Genomic DNA, 11,107 nt, shown 5'->3' with positions numbered 1-11,107 from the left:
TTGAAGTTCATCATTCTCTCCCAGTACCTCTGTTAGTCCATCTAATAAATGATAAGGCTACAAAATCTTCTTCCTTGGTGCTACATATCTCTCTTCAGGCTCCAATTTGATGAAGAAAAACTCGGGCTTTTCTGCTCTGGACGGCTTTGCTATGCTTCCCTGTAGGACGTCTTCCTGTAGAAACGCCTGTAGAGTGCCCCTACGCCTCTGAGTGAGCCCGATACGCTAGAGAATTGTGAACCAGGCCACAAAGCTCAATGGAGGACGATGGGCTAATCATTTTGTGGAAGCAGAGGATGCATACTTCAGTTGAAAATGTTGCAAGTGCAGGTTAACAACAGTCTGTGAGTTTCAGCTGAGCGTTCGTTAATTGCTGCGTGATTTGTGGTGAAGGAGTGAGGTGGCTAGGTGTACGTGGCCACATGCAGATGGCAGTGTTGTGATGAGCTGCATGTCCTCTTCTTGTTAATCAGTTGCACTGGAGTTAAAGTCTCTCACCACTGTATTTTTTTTTTCATTTTTTTATTTTTATTTTTAATTTTCACGTGAGTTGTCTAACACGTACACTGCATGATTCCTGGCTGATTGATAGAGAATTGGACAAGGAACTATCGGCTTAATCTTGCTATATTCGTGGCTCATTCCACCATTCCATTCATTCATGCAGTTTTTAAATTAGATTTGTGGCAATAGAAGAATGAGTTTCAGTCACGTACCTGAAGTCAAATGGCTGCTGTGAGGTGCTGTGGCTAGTCATTGCTGCATGCACTGGTTTCTTTGGTTGCATGAGGGCTTGGCTGATGATTTTTGGTTTTTTTCCTTGTGCAGGTGTCCTCTGACCAGATCTAAGCTACAGGCATTTGTTTCCACATTCAAATCTGCACCTTCAAGCTGTTGTTGCTGAATTTTCATCGGACCAGAACTTGTTTTCGCCATTGCTCCCAAACGATAGATCGGATCGATCTGAAACTTGCTGAGCATGTTCCTATCATCATGATGCACCTCCCATAGCAAAATTGAGATCAATGGATGCACAGATTTTGAGAAAAATGGAAAATGGCTGAATATTTCAGAGATCAATTTCTAGGAAACCGTGCATCGGAATCAGTTGAAACTGCTTGGGTAGGTTACTATCACCCATATGCATCTCTTCGTGAAACAGTTTTTGAAATGGATGCACGGATATGGAGAAAATGCAAAAATGGCTGATGGTGATGGAGGTGGATTTCTTGGAAATCGTGCATCAGAATGGGCTGAAACTGCTCGGCATGTTGCCATCATCCCTATACAATTCCCTGTAAAACGGTTTTTCAAATGGATGCATGGTTTTCAAGTTAGGGCAAAAACAAATTCTGTTCTATGTATTTTTTCTTCAAAGCATTCTGCAAGTTTTTGCATGGAAAGAAACGCTGAGCTTGGGCTGTGATGCAGGCATGGAGATGATGGAGGAGGAGTTTTAAGATTGCAGGAGGACTTCTAAACCCTTTAGGAAGCTACCATGTTCGCCAAACTACTTTTTTCGATCCATTTTTAACTTCTTGTAGTTTCTACAGGAACTTCCTGTAGAAAACACATTTTTGAGGAAAGAAGCACAATGACATGGAAAAAATGATGGAAAAGGGTGAGGGATGGAAAAATGGATGTGTGGAGGCCTCATGGACATATTCCCAGCCTTCGGGTCCTCTCTCGGAGATCAATTTGGATTTTTTGTAAGCTTCCTGTAGAAGACACAGAACTTCCTGTAGAAGGCACAAAAATTCCTTTGACCTTGTTTTGAGTGATCCTCCTGACCTGAAACGTACTTGCTACAAGCTGCAATTATTCAATGCAAATTACGTTTATTTTTCTTTTTTTCTTTTTCTCCTTGTTTTGAAAAACAACTAGGGCGACTCATGGAGGTTTTCACCATAATTGCCTGCCCTGGGCGCCTCCAAGGGAGGTTTTCACCCAGAGATCTTATTCTCTTTTCTCCTTTTTCCCAACCCATTGACCACCTCATGGAGGTTTTCAATCAATGAGCCAATCTAAGGCGCCTTCGAGGAGGTTTTCACCTTAGATTTTTATTTTTCTCTTATTTTCATTTTTTTTTTTTTTTTCTTTCTACCCTACCCTACTTGAAAAACAAAATCATTTTCAAGTATAAGAATACTTCCAATGGAACCATGTGCACATCGAGATTAGAGACAAGATGATGTGAAGGCTCGAAATGCATGCTTTGACAGGTATCCGGATTTCAGAGACCAAAATGATCTGACTTTGAAGGGACCAAACATAGCTAAGGAAGATAGTACCGCTGCAACTTAGTGACCATCTGAAACCATATCTCAATATAGCTCTGATATCCTTGGTCCTTTTACTGATCTGGATCATTCTTCATGTCACCTTCTATCATGACCTTTACATCTTCCTCTTTTTGCTGAATTTTCTCTTGACTACATGGAGGGTTTGATGGTAACCATGAGGGAGCTTTCTTGATCTTGATTCTGATCTCTTCTCTTCATCAAGTGCAGCCCATGGTTCTTTGATCTCTTCCTTTGAATCTTCTTTTGCCTTTGGTCCTTCAATGTTGTCAATATAATCTCTGCTTTGCAACACTCTTCCTGAGCTATGGTGAAGATCGTTGAGCTCAAGAGGAGTCATTTGGACATGTTGTGCCTCAACTTTGCAATTGGGTTGAGCTACTCCATTGCATGGTTTTGGAAATTGTGGTACGGGTAGCTGAGTGGGGGTGTATATTTGAGATGGATGTGGATGGGGTTGTGGTTGGGCAGGCACTTTGGGTTGCCTTGATGGAGCAGGAGGTGATGGTTGTGGATGAGCAGGTGGTGGAGGAAAAGAAGCGAGAGGAGTGTTGTATTGGGGCCTCCACCCCTGCTGAGGTGCATTCCACTGAGGCTGTGGCTGAGCATAAGAGTGAAACGAATGAGCAGCTGGTTGGGCATAATATGGATCTATGAAGGAACAAGGAGGAGGTGTGAACCAGGAAGGATGAGTAGGGGGACCCCAAGAAGGCATGAAAGTGGCTTGATAGGGTCATAATAGGTCTCGGATGTCCCTTGCAGTTCTTGCTGATAAGATCTAGGTTCATGTGGCCTCCTTTGGTTCATATAGTAGAGTGATTCAGTGGCTCCTTTTGCCCTCTGATATGCAGCTTTGATTCCAGGCAAGGAAGGGCACTGATTCGTAGGATGGTATTCTTCACAGACGAAACACACTTCTAGGGAGTGCATTGGACATTCGTCCCTAGGATGCTTTCTAGTGCACCTGGGACAAAAGATGGCCAAAGCCCTCTTGGCTTCCTCTTGCTTCTTTTGGATCCACAGGGTATCCAATTGCATGGCAAGAAACTGCCTCATATCACTCTTGAAATCTTCCATCTGATCTTCAAATTCGTCTTTGGACAAGGTGTTGCTCCCAACATTTCTGCTTGTAGCCATTTGCTCCAGAGGAATGGTTTCTTCTTCTTCTTCCCTTGAGGTTCTTCAAATATGTCTTGCTGTCCACCTAAGGGTTCTTTAATCACAGCCATCGAAGAAGAGAGAATGTTGGCTGTGTGAAGCAGTGGGGGTGTTGTGCAATCATTTTTCTAACTTATCTCTACTCCTACAAGGCATGAAATGAAATCTTTTTGGTTGATTTTTGCTTTTTTCTACTTCTACCTGAGAAACTGAAATAGATTGAACTGCAACTAATCTATCTTGCTGAAATGGAAATGCGGAATTGAAATGAAAGCATGAAAGGACTAATCTATTTTGCTCAAATGAAATTGCAGGAATGAAATGCTAGTCTACACTTGCGGAATTGAAATGCTAATCTACGCTTGCAAAAATGAAATTGTGGAATTGAAATGTTAATCTATGAAAGCGGGAAATGCTAATCTACTTTTTCCTAAACGAAATTGCATAATGGAAATGAAATAAACTACTTAGCAGAAGATTGTAGTGCAAAATAGAAGAAAAGCAGCAATCACTAATACTCTGACGCTTCCCCGGCAACGACGCCAAAATGATGGTGGGCCCCAGTATTGCAGCAATAATGCTGCAACTCCTGGAACTCCCTTCTTTAATTTTATCAACCCGGTAGTTCGTAACAAACTTGGAAGCGACGGTGCTGTATGCACAAGTACTAGCTCTTGCCGCAGATGTCACTTGGTCAGCTGGCACAAGTCCGCTAGGAGCTTAAGCCAACTTCTATGAGCTCTTAGAAGAAGCTTTTTAATTGATGGATGAAAGCTAACTCGAAGGAAGCTAATCTACTTGCGGAAAGAAACTGAAAGCCAAAAAGAAACGCAAACCCTAATTTTACCACCTAACCCTACTGGTGCAAGAAGAATGATGAAAGCTACAGAAAGAGATGCCATTGACTTCTAAGAAGGTAAAATGCATGTGTCTAAGTTATCACTATCTGAAGAAAACATCTTTTTGTATTTTTGAATAAGTTATTAGAATTATCATGCATGTGCTTTTAACTGGCTTTTTACTGTGCAGGGGTGGATCAAGGAGGAGAAATGCTTGGAAAAGGTTGGGAAGGTTCAGAGAGGGTCTAAGGAGTCCCTAACACCCTTCCATAGAGTTTCACAGAGTTTGGCTATCAAGAAACCTCATTCGTGAGCTTCTACAGGAAGTCTGCAGGGGTTCTACAGGATGTTTCAGGAATTTCTACAGGATGTTCAGGAATTTCTACAGGATGTTCAGAAATTTCTACAGGATGTTTAAAAATTGGATTTTGGAGGATGGGTGAGTGAGGGAAGATGCATGGATGGATATGGAGGTAGGATAGGGGTCTGAAGTGGCCCAGGGACTGGTGGATGGAGTGGTGAGGAGGTGTAGATGGCTAAATTGGCTCAAAGAAGGCTGAAACAATGATTGCACAAAAAGGTAGGGTTACGTGGGCAAGAGGACAGATGTGAGACGAGGAACCTAGCTAGGAGATGGATCAGATGGCTCTGATGAAGCTTAGGCGGATGAGAGAGTGGTAGAGATGCCCTGCACAATGTACATTTAACCGAATCAACAACGTCTTACAAATAATCAAAGTCCTAGCTAATCTAATCTAACTGTCAATAAAACGAATGAACAACAGCTTTATTTGGAAAGAAAACCATGTACATCAATCATGCAAAGAAACATTTCAGAGATCTGAACCCATAACTAACTTCTGCAAATGAAACAGTACACTAAGGATTGCATGGTCAAGCAAACTAGTGTTTTTGTTGGGGCAGCACTGTTTCTTCAATTCCAGCCCCTGATCCAATAAGGATGAGGCGAAACAGAGAGTGTTGTTGACCCTTTTCTTGGAGATTTTTTCTGTTATTATCCTACCAACTAGATCTGAACATGAAAAGCCTTTTTTACCATCAAAAGCAATCTAAATAACAAAGCAAAATTTAAATCTAAATAACAGATTTTATTCTAAGAATGCAACAAAGACACATGAAAGTAAACAAAGGAGGTATTGGGTACTTGAGATGGGCCCAACCCCAAGAGCTATAGCCTCCTAAGAGAGATTTAGAGCTGGTGCAAAGTTGGATTCATCTTTATTGATCAAAAGAAATGTTACATTCCAAAAACTGTCCACAAGGAGAACTTGAAAATGTGCTGAAAGCAAAGCTAATCTACTGCCTAAAAATCGAACTACAAAATGACTACAAAATGACTATAAAGTGACTAACTACTGGCTACAAAATGACTAACCACTAGCTAACCAAAATGAGGCCCTAAGCCTTCTTATTTATACAAATTGAGGACCCCAACAATCCTCCTAAACTTTAGGGACTCGGCTGCCCAAAACTTGTAGTTAACAGCAGTCCTACTTGACTTGCTTGGCTGCCCTTGTGTTAATTGATTTGGTGGCCCTTGAACTTTGAGTTGATGGTGGAGAATTCGAGGTAAGGGCCCATAAATGAAGGGGACACCTTCCTACAAATCCTCTCCCTTGTTCTCCCACGAATTTGGCTACCAAGTGCTCATTAAAACCTTCAATTTTGTCTCCAAATTGACCAAAAAGGCTACACAAAGCACCCATTAGACTTGTTGGCATAATGACTAACCCAATTCACTCTATTAGCATAAATATAATAAAAAACATGCAATAAACTAATGAGAATGGTGGATTAAGTCGAATTAGGAGTTGAATGAGCCCAGATAATTATCCATTTTTGGGGCTCATCATCACCCCCCTACTGAAAGTGCTGCTCATCCTCTGAGCAACCAATCTATCTCCTCATCTTTGATGGCCCTGGTGGCCTCCTTGTCATGCTAAGCTTCTGAAGTGATGTCCTCTTCTCAGTCATGAAACCATGCTTTTCTCTTTGCTTCTTCCCACTGCCTGTGCTCCTTTTCCTAGAGAAGTTTCAGCTTTGGTATGATTGTGCAAGTATATTCAATCAGATGGTGGCAATGGTGGTGAAAGGAGATGAAACCAGTGGAGGATGGAAGAGAAGAGTCATTGCATGCCTCCTCAATAGACTTCAAGCTTCAAATCCCTCTCCATAATCGATTCTGGCCTGCCCAAAGGCTCTACAGGATGTTTCTGGTGGAAATACAGAACTTCCTGTAGAAAGTCCTGTAGCTTCCTGTAGAAGGTTGAACCATGACTAGATTGTGTCCGAACCCTGAAAAAATGAGTGTTCATGGAGGGGATGGATGTGAGGATGCCTGGGAACTTGGTAGGGACCCTTCTGCTTCTGTTGGGAGGCCCCCTTTCCGCATGGTGTTCCTGCAACCTGCAACAATTTCCAGGGATTAAACTTGTTTTTTTCCCTCTCTGTTTCTTCCTTCTTTGTCTTTCTTGCTTTTCCTCTCGCTTTTCCTGTGGCTTTTTCAATTCGTTGATTGCATGTTGTACCATAGGCCTCAGGAATCAACCGAGTCACCACAATAATTTCAGGTTTGATGTCTAATCCTTGATGTTTTGTTGTCAGCAACATTTCATTCTCCAATGCATGAACTTGATCAGGTATATACACAACCTGTCCACCAGTATCTGGCATTCCTAAAATATTTGCTTGGCCAAAATAACCCTGAGGTGAAAGAATCACAACATTAAAGACCATAGGAATCCTTCCTAGAAATGTTTCTAAAGTTGATGGATCAGGGGCCTGCAGAGTCTCCAAGAGCAAATGAATCATATCTAAGACATGTTCTGCATTGTCTCCCCATCCTTTTTCCAATCCCATTTCTTGTAATTTGTATTGAAACTCTGTATGTGTTGTATTCTTGGGGAACTTTTTAAGATATTCCTCTGCCTTTTCCAAGACTGAGCATAGCTTGGACAAACTTTGTATTCTCTCATTCAGCATCAGCTTCTGGCCTATGTAGCTGTGTGCTCGAAGGAAATCCACCAAGGGCTGCATGCTTTCTCTATCATGGAATAATCTTGAGGACAAATGCTAATTGAGAAAATGAACTCCACTACCAATGGAAGATGGCCGTGTTGGGCAAGGAAAAGATTCATTGAAGGGCTCAAGGTCTAGCTTCGATGCATATTTATCCGTGACACTTTCATCCACAAGGTGCTCCTTGAATTCCAAATATTCAGCCACAGAAAGCTGTTCAGCAGCAAGTTCATCAACATTGACACGGACATAATCCCACACACCAGGCCTTGGTCATACTGGAAGAACAATCCATGGTGGAAGAATGATGGCCTCCTATGTGGACCTTAACACATCTCCAAATAGCCCATCTTTGAGCGTTTGAAGTTCATCATTCTCTCCCAGTACCTCTATTAGTCCATCTAATAAATGATAAGGCTGCAAAATATTCTTCCCTGGTGCTACATATCTCTCTTCTGGCTCCAAATTTGATGAAGAAAAACTCGGGCTTTTCTACTCTGGACGGCTTTGCTATACTTTCCTGTAGGACGTCTTCCTGTAGAAACGCCTGTAGAGTGCCCCTGCGCCTCTGAGTGAGTCCGATACGTTGGAGAATTGTGAACTAGGCCACAAAGCTCAATGGAGGATGATGGGTTAATCATTTTGTGGAAGCAGAGGATGCATACTTCAGTTGAAAATGTTGCAAGTGCAGTTAACAGCAGTATGTGAGTTTCAGCTGAGCGTTCGTTAATTGCTGCGTGATTTGTGGTGAAGGAGTGAGGTGGCCAGGTGTACGTGGCCACATGCAGACGGCAATGCTGTGATGAGCTACATGTCCTCTTCTTGTTAATCAGTTGCACTGGAGTTAAAGTCTCTACCACTGTCTGTTTTTTTTTCATTTTATTTTTTATTTTTATTTTCACGTGAGTTGTCTAACACGTACGCTGCATGATTCCTAGCTAATTGATAGAGAATTGGACAAGGAACTATCGGCTTAATCTTGCTATATTCGTGGCTCAATTCCACCATTCCATTCATTCATGCAGTTTATAAATTAGATTTGTGCAATAGAAGAATGAGTTTCAATCACGTACCTGAAGTCAAATGGCTACTGTGAGGTGCTGTGGCTAGTCATTGCTGCATGCACTGGTTTCTTTGGTTGCATGAGGGCTTGGCTGATGATTTTTGGTTTTTTTCCTTGTGCAGGTGTCCTCTGACCAGATCTAAGCTACAGGCATTTGTTTCCACGTTCAAATTTGCACCTTCAAGCTGCTGTTGCTGAATTTTCACCGGACCAGAACTTGTTTTCGCCATTGATCCCAAACGATAGATCGGATCGATCTGAAACTTGCTGAGCATGTTCCTATCATCATGATGCACCTCCCATAGCAAAATTGAGATCAATGGATGCACAGATTTTGAGAAAAATGGAAAATGGATGAATATTTCAGAGATCAATTTCTCAGAAACCGTGCATCGGAATCAGTGGAAACTGCTTGGGTAGGTTACTATCACCCATATGCATCTCCCCATGAAACAGATTTTGAAATGGATGCACGGATATGGAGAAAATGCAAAAATGGCTGATGGTGATGGAGGCGGATTTCTTGGAAATTGTGCATCGGAATGGCTGAAACTGCTCGGGCATGTTGCCATCATCCCTATACAATTCCCTGTAAAACGGTTTTTCAAATGGATGCATGGTTTTCAAGTTAGGGCAAAAACAAATTCTGTTCTATGTATTTTTTCTTCAAAGCATTCTGCAAGTTTTTGCATGGAAAGAAAAGTTGAGCTTGGGCTGTGATGCAGGCATGGAGATGATGGAGGAGGAGTTTTAAGATTGCAGGAGGACTTCTGAACCCTTGAGGAAGCTACCATGTTCGCCAAACTACTTTTTTTCAATCCATTTTTAACTTCTTGTAGTTTCTACAGGAACTTCCTGTAGAAAACACATTTTTGAGGAAAGAAGCACAATGACATGGAAAAAATGATGGAAAAGGGTGAGGGATGGAAAAATGGATGTGTGGAGGTCTCATGGACATATTCCCAGCCTTTGGGTCCTCTTCGGTGATCAATTTGGATTTTTTGTAAGCTTTCTGTAGAAGACACAGAACTTCCTGTAGAAGGCACAAAAATTCCTTTGACCTTGTTTTGAGTGATCCTCCTGACCTGAAACGTCCTTGCTACAAGCTGCAATTATTCAATGCAAATTACGTTTATTTTTCTTTTTTTCTTTTTCTCCTTGTTTTGAAAAACAACTAGGGCGACTCATGGAGGTTTTCACCATAATTGCCTGCCCCGGGCACCTCCAAGGGAGGTTTTCACCCCAGAGATCTTATTCTCTTTTCTCTTTTTTCCGAACCCATTGACCGCCTCATGGAGGTTTTCAATCAATGAGCCAATCTAAGGTGCCTTCGAGGAGGTTTTCACCTTAGATTTTTATTTTTCTCTTATTTTCATTTTTTTCTTTTTTTTCCTTTTTCTTTTTTTTTTCTACCCTACCCTACTTGAAAAACAAAATCATTTTCAAGTATAAGAATACTTCCAATGAAACCATGTGCACATCGAGATTAGAGACAAGATGATGTGAAGGCTCGAAATGCATGCTTTGACAGGTATCCGGATTTCAGAGACCAAATGATCTGACTTTGAAGGGACCAAACATAGCTAAGGAAGATAGTACCGCTGCAACTTAGTGACCGTCTGAAACCATATCTCAATATAGCTCTGATATCCTTGGTCCTTTTACTGATCTGGATCATTCTTCATGTCACCTTCTATCATGACCTTCACATCTTCCTCTTTTTGCTGACTTTTCTCTTGACTACATGGAGGGTTTGATGGTAACCATGAGGGAGCTTTCTTGATCTCTGATTCTGATCTCTTCTCTTCATCAAGTGCAGCCCATGGTTCTTTGATCTCCTCCTTTGAATCTTCTTTTGCCTTTGGTCCTTCAATGTTGTCAATATTATCTCTGTGCAACACTCTTCCTGAGCTATGGTGAAGATCGTTGAGCTCAAGAGGAGTCATTTGGACATGTTGTGCCTCAGCTTTGCAATTGGGTTGAGCTACTCCATTGCATGGTTTTGGAAATGGTGGTACGAGTAGCTGAGTGGGGGTGTATATTTGAGATGGATGTGGATGGGGTTGTGGTTGGGCAGGCATTTTGGGTTGCCTTGATGGAGCAGGAGGTGATGGTTGTGGATGAGCAGGTGGTGGAGGAAAAGAAGCGGGAGGAGTGTTGTATTGGGGCCTCCACCCCTGCTGAGGTGCATTCCACTGAGGCTGTGGCTGAGCATAAGAGTGAAACGAATGAGCAACTGGTTGGGCATAATATGGATCTATGAAGGAACAAGGAGGAGGTGTGAACCAGGAAGGATGAGCAGGGGGACCCCAAGAAGGCATGAAAGTGGCTTGATAGGGGTCATAATAGGTCTCGGATGTCCCTTGCAGTTCATGCTAATAAGATCTAGGTTCATGTGGCCTCCTTTGGTTCATATAGTAGAGTGATTCAGTGGCTCCTTTTGCCCTCTGATATGCAGCTTTGATTCCAGGCAAGGAAGGGCACTAATTCGTAGGATGGTATTCTTCACAGACGAAACACACTTCTAGGGAGTGCATTGGACATTCGTCCCTACGATGCTTTCTAGTTCACCTGGGACAAAAGATGGCCAAAGCCCTCTTGGCTTCCTCTTACTTCTTTTGGATCCACAGGGTATCCAATTGCATGGCAAGAAACTGCCTCATATCACTCTTGAAATCTTCCATCTGATCTTCAAATTCGTCTTTGGA

The 11,107-nt window shown here is 42.1% G+C and overlaps 1 pseudogene; it reads right to left on the bottom strand.

Moving 5' to 3' along the window:
- Positions 1-11,107, bottom strand: part of LOC149254667 (uncharacterized) — a 77,534-nt pseudogene that overhangs the window by 32,458 nt on the left and 33,969 nt on the right.

This window comes from Pinus tabuliformis, chromosome 7 (assembly GCF_031772625.1).
Source record: "Pinus tabuliformis cultivar Carrire ecotype Pingquan chromosome 7, CPIR1, whole genome shotgun sequence".
Classification (NCBI taxonomy): Eukaryota; Viridiplantae; Streptophyta; class Pinopsida; order Pinales; family Pinaceae; genus Pinus; species Pinus tabuliformis.
The sequence above is the reverse complement of the archived record's forward strand: the minus strand, read 5'-3'. Positions and strand labels throughout refer to the sequence as shown.